This window comes from Peromyscus eremicus, chromosome 1 (genome assembly GCF_949786415.1).
Source record: "Peromyscus eremicus chromosome 1, PerEre_H2_v1, whole genome shotgun sequence".
Classification (NCBI taxonomy): domain Eukaryota; kingdom Metazoa; phylum Chordata; class Mammalia; order Rodentia; family Cricetidae; genus Peromyscus; species Peromyscus eremicus.
Window position 1 is genome coordinate 4,471,906 of NC_081416.1, and position 15,238 is coordinate 4,487,143.

The following is a 15,238-nucleotide window of genomic DNA, read 5'->3' on the forward strand; positions in this document are numbered from 1 at the left end:
CTTTAAAAGGGTGCTTGCTGCCCAGTGCCCTCCTGGATTTCCTCAAACTCTCCAGAGGTGGCCAGGCAGCTGTAGTTTGGAACCAGTTACCCAGTTTGTTCTCCGATTCTCAGAGAAACTCGTGAGTAGCTGCTCTCAACGAATGCAAGGCGTGGGAAAACACTGGCAATGGTGTATTTTAGGTGAGGCAACGCCCACATGTCCAGATATGAAGGGTATGTTCATGCTGAGTAGCCTGTGGAGCCTGACCGACACCCGAGGCCAGATTGCAGATGTTGCTGGATGCTGTGGTCAGGAATGTAACTTCCTTCAGTAGACAAACAGAGCACACCATACTCTATCAATGCAGTATTGGGACCATGTGGAATTTAATAAAAATTGACCCATTGTTTCGAAGGCAGGCATGCCTTTGGAAGATGGTGAGAAACCTGGGGCTGTTGCTTGTGGTCATAGGTAGGGTCTTGACTAGGCATGTCTGGTGACCCAAGGACTTGATGGAGAAGTATAAGGAAGAAATGCTGGAATCTGGGAGCTGATCAGTTCAAAAAAGAACCCAGGCCCCATCACCTCCACAGAGACTTGCTGCTCGGGGACATGAGGACCAAAGAATAGCATCCAGTACCTTGGTGACTGTATCACATGGCCCTTCCACCCTGTGCCATGTCACACTTTCTAAAGTTTGTTACCTTTAGTGTCTCTGGGTTGTAAGGTTTACAGCTATTCCCCCTCTTACTCTCCTGAGTTCCTCTGGGTATTCTCTGTAAGAACTGATTCTCATTATGGACTTCACCAAGACGGCAATCTCACAGCCTCACCTTGCCCATCTAGAAAGTGGGGGCAGGGATGGGTACCTGTTGTTCTTATCAAGTGGAGTTGCCATGAGCCTCTAAAGAGACGGGTAATAACTTCTTTTCTGTTGTGATTAAAATACCCCCAACAAGAAGCAACTTAAGTCAGAAAGGACTTGTTCTGGCTTACAGATGTAGAGGATAGAGTCCATCATGGCGGGCAAGGCATTGCGGAGGACAGAGAAGGCACAGTGGCGGGAGCAGGAAGCTGACTGGTCATATTTCATCTACACACAGGAAAGAGAGAGAGAACAGGAAGTGGGACCAGGCTGCTCAGCCCCAAAGCTCTCCCCTAGTGATACACTTCCTCCAGCAAGGCTCTCCCTCCTTAAAGGTTCCATAACCTTCCCAAACCTTCCCAGCTGGGGACCGATTTTCATGACCTCTGAGGGACATTTCTATTCAAACCACATTAAGGAGGCACACTTGAAAATACTCCTTAGACTGAGGAGCAGTTTTAAACATCAGCAGTTGTTACTGGCGTACATGTGTGAGACCTGAGATTTTCAGTTAGTCGATGCAGCCGCTGGCCCAGGGATGGTATAAACCACCCTGGCCATAGTGTGTGCCTACTTCATTTACAGTGACTGTAAGCATAGATGTCAATTATTAATTTTATTGTTTCTCACAGACACAGAATTGTGAGCTAGAAGGTTTTCTTGGGTTTCTAGTTCAACTGTCAAATGCTACAAACAAGCCTAAGAAATGGAGCAAGTTAAGTGCCAAGCCAAGCATGTCACCCTAGTCCTCTGACTCAGTGGTCTCTTCCTTCACCATTGTGGTCATCTCCTGCGACAGGCTATATTAGTGACATGTTCTTCCCACACAAGTGGAACGAGCATTTTAGCCTCGTGGGGTGCCGCAGAAGTCAGAATTCAAATGTCTGTCCAGGCTGCTGAGTGGCACAAGGCGGGGGCACGCTCGCGCGTGGAGGGGAGGGGGTGTCATCTCCAAGGCCTCAGCTGTGTTTCCTGTGGGGCAGCTCCTTTGCTGGCCTCTGACTTCACCGGGAGGTGGTGAGGTGAGTCTACCTCAGAAGTCCGGTGATCTTTGCCTATAGGTGCAGTACCATGTCACCACACACACCTCTCCAAAGCACCGCTCCGTGGGGTGGCGTGGGCTCTCTTCTGGGTCTCAGCATCCCACCGTCCCGCCTCTGGAACGTCCCCTGTCTTCTGATTTTGGGTCGAGTCTGTTGTGGCAGGTGGAGGGTGGGAGAGCCACTCACACACACAGCACTCCCCGCTTATCCTGGCTTCGACCCATGGCCTGCCCTTCCATGGAGTCCAGAGGACCTGGGGCTAGACAGCACCCACCCAGCATTCAGAGGACTGGAAGGTGAATTGTGGGTCTCTGTCCCTGTGGGATACAGAAATGCTTCCACCATCATCCAAAGGGGAACCTTTCTTAGCTTTATATGTGCTGCTATGTGGGACATCACCAAGCAGCCCCAAGGTCCTGAAGCCTGTCACCTACCCCCTTCCTTCTTCAGATCCATTTTTTCCACTATTATTTCTTCCTACTAACCACTGAAACTGCTCTCCAGTGGCTGCTGGGAGCCCCCTCCTGCTCCCAGGGAAACTGTGGGACCTGCACAGTGGTGCAGGCGGTTGTTTGTGAAAGGGGGTGAGGTCCAGTCACAATGGGAGAGGACGTCAGCGGAGGATGTTTTTAAAAGCAAGCTGTGTTTTTGTGACTCTCCAGTCTTGGTTCCCGCCCTGAAGGCTCCTCCAACCCTGGGGATGAAGACAAAATATTTTTAGTCTGATAGTATTCTGTAGCCAGCCAAGAGCTGAACCATCTGTCCTCCACGCTGGATAGCTCAGTGGAACAGTTTTAATGGAAATAACTTGGAAGATACCACATACCTCCAGAGCCCAGGCTGTGCTATGGAGAACTGGGTTGCTCTGAAGCCTTTAAGGCTGAATAGAGTAGAAACATACCGAAGAAAAAGAACAGGGTGGACAGAGACGTTTGTGATCCCTGGGAGAATGTTTGCAACACAGATGTCACAGAATTGGAATGTATTTTTGAGATAGCAGCTTGGCAAAGAAAAGTTGACAAACAGAGGCCTACACCCAGTCATTAGATGAATCGGGGCCACCCATTAGCTGCACGCTGTATGGCAAGTTTAAGTATTTTCAGTTTTAAAAAGTCCACCTTCTGCAGGTGTGCCGCAGTTTAAAGAATTGTCTTCGGGTATTAAAAAAGCAAAGGATGTGGAACCTTTGGCCTGGAATGTAGGGTAGTGTCTGAGGAAGAAGAGAGCCTATGGGTTCTCACGGGCCCTCCCAGGGAGCCCTACGAATATTCACCACAAGCCCAGGAGCCAGCCTAGCCTCCTGCTAGAGGTGCTCAGCAACATTCCCTTGGATTCCAAAGCTTTCTTTCATCAGTGCAGCTCCCTGAAGAGACCCCTTTAAAAAGACTCCTTTTAAATTCATTTCAAATAGTGCCACATGCCTTTAATCCCAGCACTTGGGAGCAGAGGCAGGCAGATCTCTGTGGGTTCAAGACCAGCCTGGTCTACAAAGTCAGCCGAAGTTATGTAATGAGACTCTGTCCCGTAAAAAAACAATAGATAGATAGATAGATAGATAGATAGATAGATAGATAGATAGATAGATAGGTAGGTAGGTAGATAGATAAGATACTGGAAATGTTGCTACAGGTCAACAATAGGCGAAACTAGAGCTTTTAGAAGATGCTGGCGTGATCAGACACTCCCTGTCCCCCCCCCCCCCCACACACACACACATACACACACACACACACTCAGGCATTTTCATCCAGTGCACCTTGTCCTGAATTGGAACACGCTTTTGAGGCTCCATGGCAGACACTGACACTGTGTGATCAGGCAGCACTACCATTCCATGCTGATTTCAAGTCCATTTAGGAATTGAAAATGGGAGTTATTTGCATTTCATCCAGTTCAAAGGATGCTAGCAACAGAGGAGACGAAGGGGAGGGTAGAAACTGGCTTGGTGGAAGGCTGGAGGTCCCAGGATAATGGATGCCTTATGGGATTAAACCAGTGATTTTACTGAGAAACCATTTCATAAACGATCACTCACTCCACAGGGGTTAGGAAAACACTTTGGGGATCCATCTGGCAAAGTGCTCTTAATATGATTCTTCTTCCTTAATTCCCCCAAATTCCTCTCCGATTAAAGTGGAACTAGAAAGCAAACCCACTTTGGACAACTGTTGGACAGTATCACTCCATGGCTTTGCTGGTGCCTCCTTCCTTCTGCTGTGTGTGCGTGCAATTAAAACATGGCTAGAATTTACTAAAAGACGGAGGCAGGAGCCTGTGTCAATCCTCTTCAGAACAGCCCCAAGTTATAAGCTGTCCAGTGTCCATCAGGAATAGAAAGGATAAATAAAACATTATAGATGTGCACAAAGAAATAGGATGTAATCAGGAGATTTCATGAAACACAGAGGGATTTGCTTCGGTTGGTGTAAACTTTAGAGACTGAGCCAGCTTTGGGGAGAAAGTCAACATGGTGATAGAAGGCGCCCCTGGAGGATGTGTGAGGCATTTCTTAGTACAGACTATGTGCTCTTTCCTGGTTGAGTAATGGTACAGAGTGCATCATATGCGTGAAACTTCATATACACTCTGATTTGTGCACAATTCTCAGAACGTGTGAAACATCAATAAGGGATCTTACTTTAAAAAAAAAAAAAGCATAACTCTCTCTCTCAAGAAAGTGTGGGAAGTACTTTCAAAGTTTTCTTCCTACTTCATAAGGAAGCACAATCCAGCATATGAAATGCATGACATTTTCCTGATGAGAAGTAAAAAGAATCAACCAAGCTATAGTGTCAGCTGCAGCTACTCGAATCAAGAACCCTTTTTTGGGTATGCCAAATAAAGTGTCGTGTGTGTGTGTGTGTGTGTGTGTGTGTGTGTGTGTGTGTGTGTCATCGTCGTCGTCCCCCCACGCTCCACAAGGCATTCAGTAGTTCATCCTCTGGTCCCTGGTCACCCTCCAAACTTGTATTTATTAATAACTTACCAAAGGACAGGAATGTGAGAATTACGTTTAACCTGTGTTATCTGCTCCTGGTGTGAAGAAAGAGATGCATCTGAAATGATGGGCAAACTGAAACTGTGTAGGATACTGACAGAGATAAAGGATCATAGCATCCCCTACCGTGAAAGTCACCTATGGCAAGAAATAACATTGAAGGGTGACTGGGCATAACACATAGGACTTTTACAGCAGTGAGACTATTCTATATGAGACTATCATCAGGGCTACACTCCATTAGACATTTGTCTGGACCTGTAGAATGTACGGGAACCAAGAGTGAACCCTGCTGTGAACTGTGGGCTCGGGTGATACCCATGTCAATGTAGGCCATCAGTTACAGCAAATACAACAGCTGGGCATGCACTGTTGATAGGCAAGCTGGACAGGGTCAGGGTAATGAGCGTGGGCATATGGGATTCTAGTTTCTACTCACTTTGCTAGGAATCTAAAACAGCTCTAAAGTCTTTTTGAAAAAGAGAAGAAAACACATTTGGGGTAGTAGATTTAAAGGATTTGGTGTTATTTACACTGGTGTTTTGTTTTGTTGTGTGTACTGCATGGTAACGTCCTTCCAATAAACAGAAGCAGAAGGAGAAAATGAAAACTTTTAAAGATGACCTCATATGTCTTTAGCCTTAGCAAACTCTGAAAGCAAACTTCAGGCACAGGAAGACTTCATTCTGTGCAATAAAACTGTGTTTGTTCCCGAAGGAACTGTGACTGCCACCTGTTAACCTGCTTCTTTAAACTCAGTTTGAAGCAGTAATCCAGGTTCCCTTTATAGCTTCAAGTTACCTAATCTGTCTGCGGTTGACTTTCTTCTTTCATACAAAAGGAAAACAAAGACAAAGAAATAATAATTAGACGAGTAAGCTGTTAAAATATTGAAAAATCTTCACATAACTGCTCACTGCACAGTGTTGCATCTGTGCATCCAGCCACCTGGGTGCACAGGTATACTTTATTCTGGGCTGCATCTGTGCATCCAGCCACCTGGGTGCACAGGTGTACTTTATTCTGGGCTGCATCTGTGCATCTAACCACCTGTGTGCACAGGTGTACTTTATTCTGGGCTGTATCTGTGCATCCAGCTACCTGTGTGCACAGGTGTACTTTATTGTGGAGAAGAATCTTTTCATACAGCTTTCCAGGGTAAGCTGGGCCTCTAAGCAGGACTGAGTGCACATGAGCGCCATTTTGACTGTGGATGGGATAGTTTAATATTGCCTTCCTAGTCAAGGCTTCACCCTCCCCACCCTCTTTGTTCATGTGCCTTTATTGACAAAGATTAAACATATCATAAACTGTACTCACTGCAAGTACAGTTCTTGATTGTGATGAGTGTATGGTTGTGTAATGATCTCACAGAGTAGGACATGAGGGCTTAGGACTTTCCCACTGCCCAGACTGACGGCTCAGCTGCTGCAATCCCGTCCCTCCCTGTTCTCAGCAACCTCCGACCTACTTCCTCTTGCTTTGGTCTTGCCTTTGATAGAATTTTTATAAATGTCTGTCTCCTTTCACTCAATAGAAAATAGTTCCAGTTCATCCAGGTCATTGGGTATATGTTTATTGCTGAGGAGTAGCCCCAACACACACACTGTTTTATTTTAACATTTCACTCTCACTTAGCTTTTTACTGGTTGGGGTCATTTGGATTACAATGCTTTGGGACTGGAGTCAAGAGTGCAGACCTGCAGACTCTCACCTGCATCTTTCTGTAGACATCAGCCTTTATTCTACCTCAACACGTAGTCGTGAGAAACATTTTATTGCATGGCACGCTTACTTTCAGCTTCTTAAAAGACTACCGCAGAGGTTCCCAAAGGAGCCATGCCACTTTGCAAAGGCTCCACTGTTTTCCTATCCCCAACACCTGGCATAGTCATCTTTTCAGAGATGTAGCTATTATGATGTTAGAATATGACTATGGTTTTCATTTTGTTTACTATGACTACACAGTGTTCAAACTACTTCTGTATGCTTACTGGACATCCCTGTGTCTCTTTGCTGACGTATCTGTTGAAGGCTCTGAGGGGCAGGGGACTGGGGTGTACCCAGCGGCAGAGTGCTTGACTAGGACACAGGCCTGGGTGACTCCTAACACCACTATCATTGGCAGCAGCAGCAGCAGCACCACACTTCCTTGGGGGTTGTTGTCATTGTTAGTTTGGTTGGTAGTTAATCTGTTTTGGCTTGGTTTTCCCCTCCTTTTTGGTGATGACCAGGCCCTCATGCGTGCCCATCAGGGCTGACTGAGCTGGTCTTTCCCAGTTTGCCCACTGGTTAGCAGGCTTGGTTGACTTGCTGTTAATGCATTGTCAGACTTACGCATATGCTCTGGATGCAAATCACTTCTCGGACGTATGGTTTGTAAATGTTTCTCTTTGTCTCTGGCAGATCTTTCTTTTTAAGGGAGAGGGAATTTAATGATGACCATCAAATCGATTCCTTTATAGATCATGCCCTTGGTATAATAGTTAAGAAATCTTTGCTCAAAACATGATCATAGGATTTCCCCCCCTATAACCTTATAAGAAATGTCAGACTTGGCTTTTGTGTGTGTCCACAGGCCACAGTGAGTTAGTTAATTTTCACATGTATTTAGCAGCACTCTCATTGGCTGTGGCTATCCAGCTTTCCCAGAATTACTTGTTACAGAGGTCTTCCCTCTTCCACCAATTACCTTGGCATTTGTGGAAGATCAGCTGGTCATAAATGTGTGGTTATATTGTTAGGCTCCCTCTTCTGTTCTGTCGCTCTACAAAAGACACCGCTCTGTTGATTGTGTGACACGTCATAGGAAGTTTTAAAACCAAGTAGTTTAAATGTCTCGGTCCTAATCTTTGCTAAAATGTTTCCTGGTTGGGCCCTTGACATTGCCATGATGTTTTAGCAGCCCCTCTATTTCCACATACAATCCTGCCGAAACTTTGATAGAGAATTCACTGAACTGTAGCTCTGAACTGGAATCCCAGAGCTGGGGAGGTAGCAGTGAAAGGCTCAGGAGTTCAAAGTCACCTGGAGTTTGAGCCAGTCTGGGCTACATGAGAACCTGTCTTAAGGAGCCAACATAAAAATAAAACATGGAGACTGGTTATGTCCTTTGGGGATGCATGTATTTACAGGTAGCATTTGTTTAGCACCACTAAGTGACAGAGATAGCTTTACAGCTTTTAATCGCTTGGAAGGAGACAAAAAAAGCAGTAACAGTCCAGTCTGCAAAATATGATGTGCATTTCTGTGAGATGTACCCAAGTGCTCGAGGAGGGAGCTGTCTGCCCCCTCCTGGTTTTAAGCAGGCAGCTGAAGCAAACAAGAGCTATTTTGTGTCTCCTTGTTTTTGAAAGCAAGCTGCCGCCCTCCTTGTGACATGGTGGTGATGTCTGGGGCAGATTCTGGGGCGTTCTCACCACTGAGGCTGGATTTGCACAGACTTGTAGTACTTTCTGGGCTTGGTGGAAGTTGCCTGGGTGGACCGATTCATTCACCTGTGCCAGCATTCAAACATGGGGCCGAGGCACACCCTCATTATTCGGCCGGTTCAGGAAGTGAACCGGTGCTTCAGGAAGAGGCCTCCTGGGACAGATGAGTGTGCGTCCTGGAGATCAGGCCTGTCCAGTCACCTCTCCCAACTCAGCAAAGGAGCTGAGTCAACACCAGCACTGTCCTCCCACAGACAGGGAGAGCTGAGCAGGGCTCTCCCTCCCCACCCATTCCCTGCTAGTCCTCCCCCTGCTCTCCTCAGCTGCTGTCAGGTGTGGAGCTTGGATTCCACCCGACCCTCGTTCCCCTAGTGAGTGGTGACCTACATTGACTAATTTTAGTGTTTATATTTTTTAAAGGGGGCTGATTTCTGAGCTCCATTCCAGGGCTACTAGACACATCTCTAAAAGGTTCCCGAGGAAAGAGCTCCATTGGTAGTGGCCGACATGCAACCACATGGACTTGAGTTTGGATCCTAGAGTCCACATAAAAACTGGGTGTGGTGGTATACACCTGTAATCCCCGGACTGGGAAGCTGGGGCAGGAGGGTCCCTGGAATCTACTGACTGGCCAGTCTGCCCAAATCAGTGATCTCAAGGTTCAGCGAGAGATCCTGTATCAGACAGTAAGGTGGAGGACAACTGAGAAAAATCCCCAGTGTGCATGCACACCCACACAGCATGTGCACACACTCATGAAAATGGACACAAATACACACAAAGAAGTTTTAAAAAGATAAAAATAAAAGTCCTTGACTGTTGATGATGCACAGTGGATTTGGATTTGGTATGCTTCTGGTCAACTCCAACTTCTGGTGATCTACATGTCCTTAATCTGAAGTCTCCATCAACCAGACCCCTGTTTGCCAGGGTTTGGGCAGTGGAAAGCAACTATCTGATTCCTTGGGAGCCTTTAAGTTCCATCTCTGAGTCAACTTCGATCTTACAAACTGAACACCTTTGACCCTACTACCTTTGACCCTACCACCTTTGACCTTGCCCGTAACTCCTACAGAAACTATTTCACAAATGATCGTTGGGGACCAGACCCTCTCCCTCGGGAGTCTGCCCATGGAAGAATGTGAACATGTTCTGACATCAGGGTATTCCTCTCCCCCACGACTAAAGATCCCTGAAGGAGAATTCTCCTGGTGCTTTTAGGAGCCAATTTGATGATCTGGGTTTAAAGCCCAGCTCTGCCTTCTGGCACTGAGTAAATCGGTCATTTCAACTTTAGCTCCTTCTTGCTGATGAGTCTGTTACACAGCCCTACTTCCTTGGGGTATTGTGAGACAAGCTACAAAAACATCTTGTGTGGTGCCTTGTAGTTGTTGGGCTCTTTTTTTACTCTTTGGGGCCCATCACCCAGCTCCCAAATAAATACACAGAGGCTTATTCTTACTTTTGAATGCTTGGCCTTAGCTTGGCTTGTTTCTAGCCAGCTTTTTAATTTAAATTATCCTGTTTCTCTTTACATTTTGCCCCTGGGCTTTTTACCTTTCTTTATATATCTTTCTTTCCTTCTTATTCCTTACCTGGCTGGGTGGCTGGCCCCTGGCATCATCTTCTCCTCCTTTTCTTGCTTCTCACTCTCTTCCCTAGATTTCTCCTCCTACTTATTCTCTCTGCCTGCCAGCCCCACCTATCCCTGTCCTGCCTTGCTATTGACCTTTTAGATCTTTATTAGACCATCAGGTGTTTTAGACAGGCAAAGTAACACAGCTTCACAGATGCACAAATGCAACATAAAAGAATGCAGCACATCTTTGCATCATTAAACAAATATTCCACAGCATAAACAAGTGTAACACATCTTAAACTAATATCACATGATAGTACCTGACACAGAGCAGGGCATTATGGGAGGCCAGCCCCAAACACCTGTGAATAGTCAAGCCCTGGGTCTCTCCACTGATTCTTGGGTGTGATTGTTTCTTAAAGAAGTGGCCTGTTCTTGGCCACATCTATTGAAGTGCTCAGATCACAGCGGGCCCCTTTGATCAATTGTTTTAGCACCCTGATCCTCACTCCAACAGCGTCTGCAAGTCCTTCTCAAAGTAGGTAGGACATACGTGATAAATTGACAGAGGTCAACCTCAAGGAGTTGGGCCTGAGTAGTGCACTCCAGGAAGAGGAAAAAGAAAAGCTAACAGTGACAGTTGGCAGCCTGGAATCTAGAAGGTTCTGGGCCCAGGAAGGGCTCCATAACTGTGGTTCTCTTTCCCTCTGGCCTGTAGCCTGTTCAGTCAGCCCAGGGCTAGTCAGGACCTCAGAATCCCCAGGAGGGAGTATCTGGCAAAGCTCTGTTCCCTCCACCAAGGATGTCTCTCCCTACCCAAGTGGCTTTCCCCAACCCTGTTCGGGAGTGTATAGTAATGTGGGATTTCACACACAAGCAGGATTTTACATCTGAGTGGGAGGTGAAACTGTGTTGTTGACACTACTCGACACTCTTTCAGAAAGTGTCCCAGGGCTTAGGAAGGTAGGTATTAACAGAATTGAGGCTCTGTGGGTACCAAGAACTGATTCCCAAGCCTTGGAGCTGCTCCATGTCCATAAGGAATTCTTCCTTCTCTTCCAGACAGCCATGGGTCTAATAAAAACTTGGTATCTTGCATTAAACCTTACAATAGATAGCATTTCCTCTGAGTTCTAGCTTATGTGTTAGGGATTGGCCAAATGATATAATAACCATCGACGTGCTCAGCACTGTTAAGGGCAGGTGGCTTGTTTGGTTTTTATTTGGTTTTATATGTTTAGCATTTTGGATGTGTAGGAAGGCACTTCGAAAATTCAGCTAAATAATCAAACTGCATTTCTTGTGGCATCTAATGCTCGCTAGAGTGTAGCTTTCTAATATGAATTTCTAAAAATCTTTAAAATTTTGTTATTGTTGTTTGATTTGTTTGTTTGCTTGGTTTTGTTTTTGAGACAAGGTCTCACTATGAAGCCTTGGTTGACCTAAAATTTGCAGTGTAGACCAGGCTTGTTTCTAACTCACAGAGATCTCCCTGCCTCTGCCCGAGTGCTGTTTTAATGTGTATTTTAGGCAGTTATAAGGCTGGTGTGCAGTTGTAAGGGTTGTGACTCACTGTAGGCCTCTGGTGACTGGCAGCTCTCTTTCCTTGCCTCCGAAGTGCTTGGATTACAGGTTGTGAGCCTCCAGGTCTGGCAGATTTTTCGATTTTTTTTTTTTTTTTTTAAGTGGAGAATGGAATTGCCAGAGCTCTGGCATGCAATGACATGTCTGGTCTCTCAGGCGTAGACACAGCTAGAGTAGCAAGCTGTGTGCCTGGGGCCTGGTACCAGGCACACCACCACTCAGACTGCCACCTGCCACCACAGAACCCCGGCTGTGCTTTACAAGCCAGCCTTCTCTAGAATAAGCCATGCTTGCTCTCCATTTGGTATCTATTGCTCATAATCTGAAAAACTTTCCCTTCTAAAAATGACTCCAATTTAAATGATTTGGGGTTCAGCTACATCTGAGTTTCGCTCGGTTTGCATGTGTGTCCAGCTCTGACTCTTTTCTGGTACACGGGGCTTGCCTGTGAACTGTTGTGGGTGTCCATATAGAGAAAGGGAACAGGAGTCACGGTGGCTCACCCACACGGAGGAGGGGCTCTTGTCCTTGAGCCTGCTCTGTTCCCGAGATGGAGAAAGTCTCAAGGACCCTAGGCTGCTCTTTGTGTGGTGACTGACAGGAATCTGTTGCCATGTTTGGCCTCTCGAACAAGCACATGGGGGAAGATGTCACTCCCTCTCAGTGTGACGGTTTGATTTACAGACTAGAGCCCTGGCGCATGGCCTTAGCACACCCTCCACCTCTCTGCAACAGTTCGGACAATGCACTTTCTCTCCTCTTTGGTCACCACAGTGTACAGCGTTCCTACCTACTTCAACACGATGGTTTTCTTTTCTTCCTTACCAGGTTGATGAAACAAATCAAACCCATGTTTTCCTGGTTATTACTGCTAGGGTTGAACCAACTAACTAACTAACTAACTAACTAACTTGCTTACTAACTAACTATACTTAATAACTGACTAACTTGAACGAACTTACTAACGTGCTAACTAACTTGCCCTCTCCCCCTCCCTCTCTCCCTCCCTCTCTCCCTCCCTCCCTCTTCTTCCTCATGCTCCTCCTCCTGCCCTGTTGTTGATTTTTGGTGAACCACCCACATTTTCTTTGGCAATTGCCCTTTACCGTATTGGCATTTATGTCTCTCACTGGCACTCCTTATACATTCTTGCCAATCCTTTGCCAGAAACATGTGGCAAATTTTTTGTATGATCTCTCTTAACTTTCTGTCTAGAGATCTGTGTTTTTGTACATAGATCAGTATTTCCCTTTGTTGTTTCTAAATTTTGTCTTTTGACCCTGCTTATTTTTTAATAAACAATTTTTAAAAGTCTGTGTATCCCAATACTATTTTTTTCCATTTTGGTCTTTATAAACTCCATAAAAAATTTTAATTGGTTGTGTAAGGAATCGAGATTTTTTTTTTAAATGGACAACCAATTGTGCTCATCATTTATTGAAAAAACCTACTATTCTAATGTATTTGGAATTTATTTTGATGATCAAGTAAATTCTTTTGTGTGTATGCACACAGCTTTTTCCACTGTCTGTGCTCTGATGTTCCATGATGCTGTTCAGGCTGTTATCTTAGCCTTACAACTTTTAAATCAAGAAGGATAACTCCCCTCTCTTTGCTGGTGTCTTTTTGAAAATACGTTTGTATTTTTGTGTTTCCTTTCATATGCATGTGTAGAAGCATTCTGCCAATGATGATAGAGGAAATACCTGTGGTGGGGCCTTTTGATTGGGAATATATTGCATTAACAGGTTGATTTAGGTAAATCAGCATTTTGACAATATTTAGTAACATTTTGAGTTACTTCTGTTAAGGTCTTTAGTTATGTACCTGTCTTTACACACATCTTGTTTTGCATGGTTTATTTGTTACTATTACAAATGGGGACTCATTTTCCATGGCATTTCCATGAATAAGAAATTGTGTGTGTGTGTGTGTGTGTGTGTGTGTGTGTGTGTGTGTGTGTGTGTGTGTGTTTCTACTTAATTCTTTTATTGGTAACCTTTTTACACTTACTTATTTTTCTTGACTTCTCACATTGGTTGGGCTGCAAACCTTTAGGATGTATTGGTAAACGTGTATCTTTGTCTTATTCCTGTGCCTAATTAGAATTTTCTAATGTTTCACTACTAGCGAAGGCAATAACAACTTTACTCACCTGGAGAAATTCTTTGTGTCTGTAGTTCACTGAGGGCTGTGCATTTTACCACAGCTGACAGCAGGTTCCTGCCAAAGACTCATTAACCCTTCACTTCCGTGAGGACCCAGAGATTATCCAAACTAACTTGACCCTCTGCATTGACATCACAGCCTGGCTTGGAAACTGAGTGAAAGCTTGCTTCTTCCTTCTGCCCACACCTGACTTTGTGGATGTTAAGGGCCAAAGCCACTTTATATTCTTGCTTCTTGACTTCTCTTGCCACTTGCAACCCTGTCCCACAATCCTCCCCCAAATAAAATTTGAAGTTTCTAAATTAATAAGAAATAGCTGGTAGACTACAAGATCACCAGTTCTGAGATTTTTTTCTGGCAGATGCCATTGAAAGCTGTCGTGTCCCAGCTTCTATTTTAAATACCTCTACTATCTCTTTCTGGTTAAGCGTTTTGAGTAGCCGTGCGACCCCTCTCAATGCGGCTGATGAGGGCATCTGTAGTTTCCACAAGAGGATGTGAGACAGGAATCAGGCCAAGCCCCTGACTTCCTGTTGAGGCTTCACACAGGGTCAGGAGCAGGAAGCACCCGCTTCTCTTTCTCAGCCCTGCCACTGCCCATGGTTAGTTCAAAAGAAGTGCTTTCACAATTGGCTGATAAAAATGATTTAGTTGCAGAGCATAGTTGATCATTCTGAGGTGAAGGAAGATTCTTTGCTAAGCCATGAATGAAGGATCCTGTTTCGGTCAGGCTTGCTTTTGGACCATGACACTAATGTGACCTGACACCTGTCTAGAGAATTGTCCCTGTGTCCAGTGACACTTTGCCTTGGGAAGCTGACACTTGCTGTGATGACACCTGTCATATTTAGGCATGTAAAGTGCTAGAGAATTCTGTAGAGCCACTCCAGTAAAGTGTTTTCTCTGGGAACTCTTACAATAAAACCTTGTCCAAACATGGATGTAAACAGCGTAGAAGAGAATCTGAGTTTTAAGACAAAAGCAATAAATGATATCTTTTTAAGAGGATTTTTTCTTTCCTTGGTACAAAATCGATTATTTTCTGATAACATAGCCAAGAAAGCAAAAATACGCTAAATGGGGTCATTTTTATTTGTGTCTATAGGTGTGTGCTCATACATGTGGGTGTGCACATGTGTATGTGTGCACCTGGAGGTTAGAGGTCATCCTTAGGCTCCATCCACCTGGCTTTTTGAGACAGATTTTATCACTTGGCCTTGAACTCTCCAAGTAGGCTAGGCAGGCTTGTGAGCCCAAGGATCCATGTGTCTCCACCTCTCTGGTACCTCTTTGGCTTCTTTATCTGGGTTCACTGGGACTGGACTTGGTTCTTCAGCCTTGTATGGCAGGCAGTTTACTAACTGAGCATTCTCCTCAGTCCCGCCACTTCTTTTTAGTGGGTTAATATTACCCTTCTTTAGCCTCCAACATAAACTTCTACATTAGCTTTAAGGCGGAGCTTAGGAAAGACACAGTAGACATCTCCCCAGTTTGAGTTGTCTGACTGGCAAACCTTCCAGAAAGCCTAGACAAGGAGGGATTAGGAGCCAGAAACCCCAAGAGACAAGGCCACCATCACTCTGGGAA

At 45.2% G+C, this 15,238-nt stretch overlaps 1 protein-coding gene across 1 annotated transcript in view; it reads left to right on the plus strand.

The window, feature by feature from the left end:
• Positions 1 to 15,238, plus strand: part of Ablim1 (actin binding LIM protein 1) — a 202,932-nt gene that overhangs the window by 138,408 nt on the left and 49,286 nt on the right. The gene's annotated exons all lie outside the window — the stretch shown is intronic.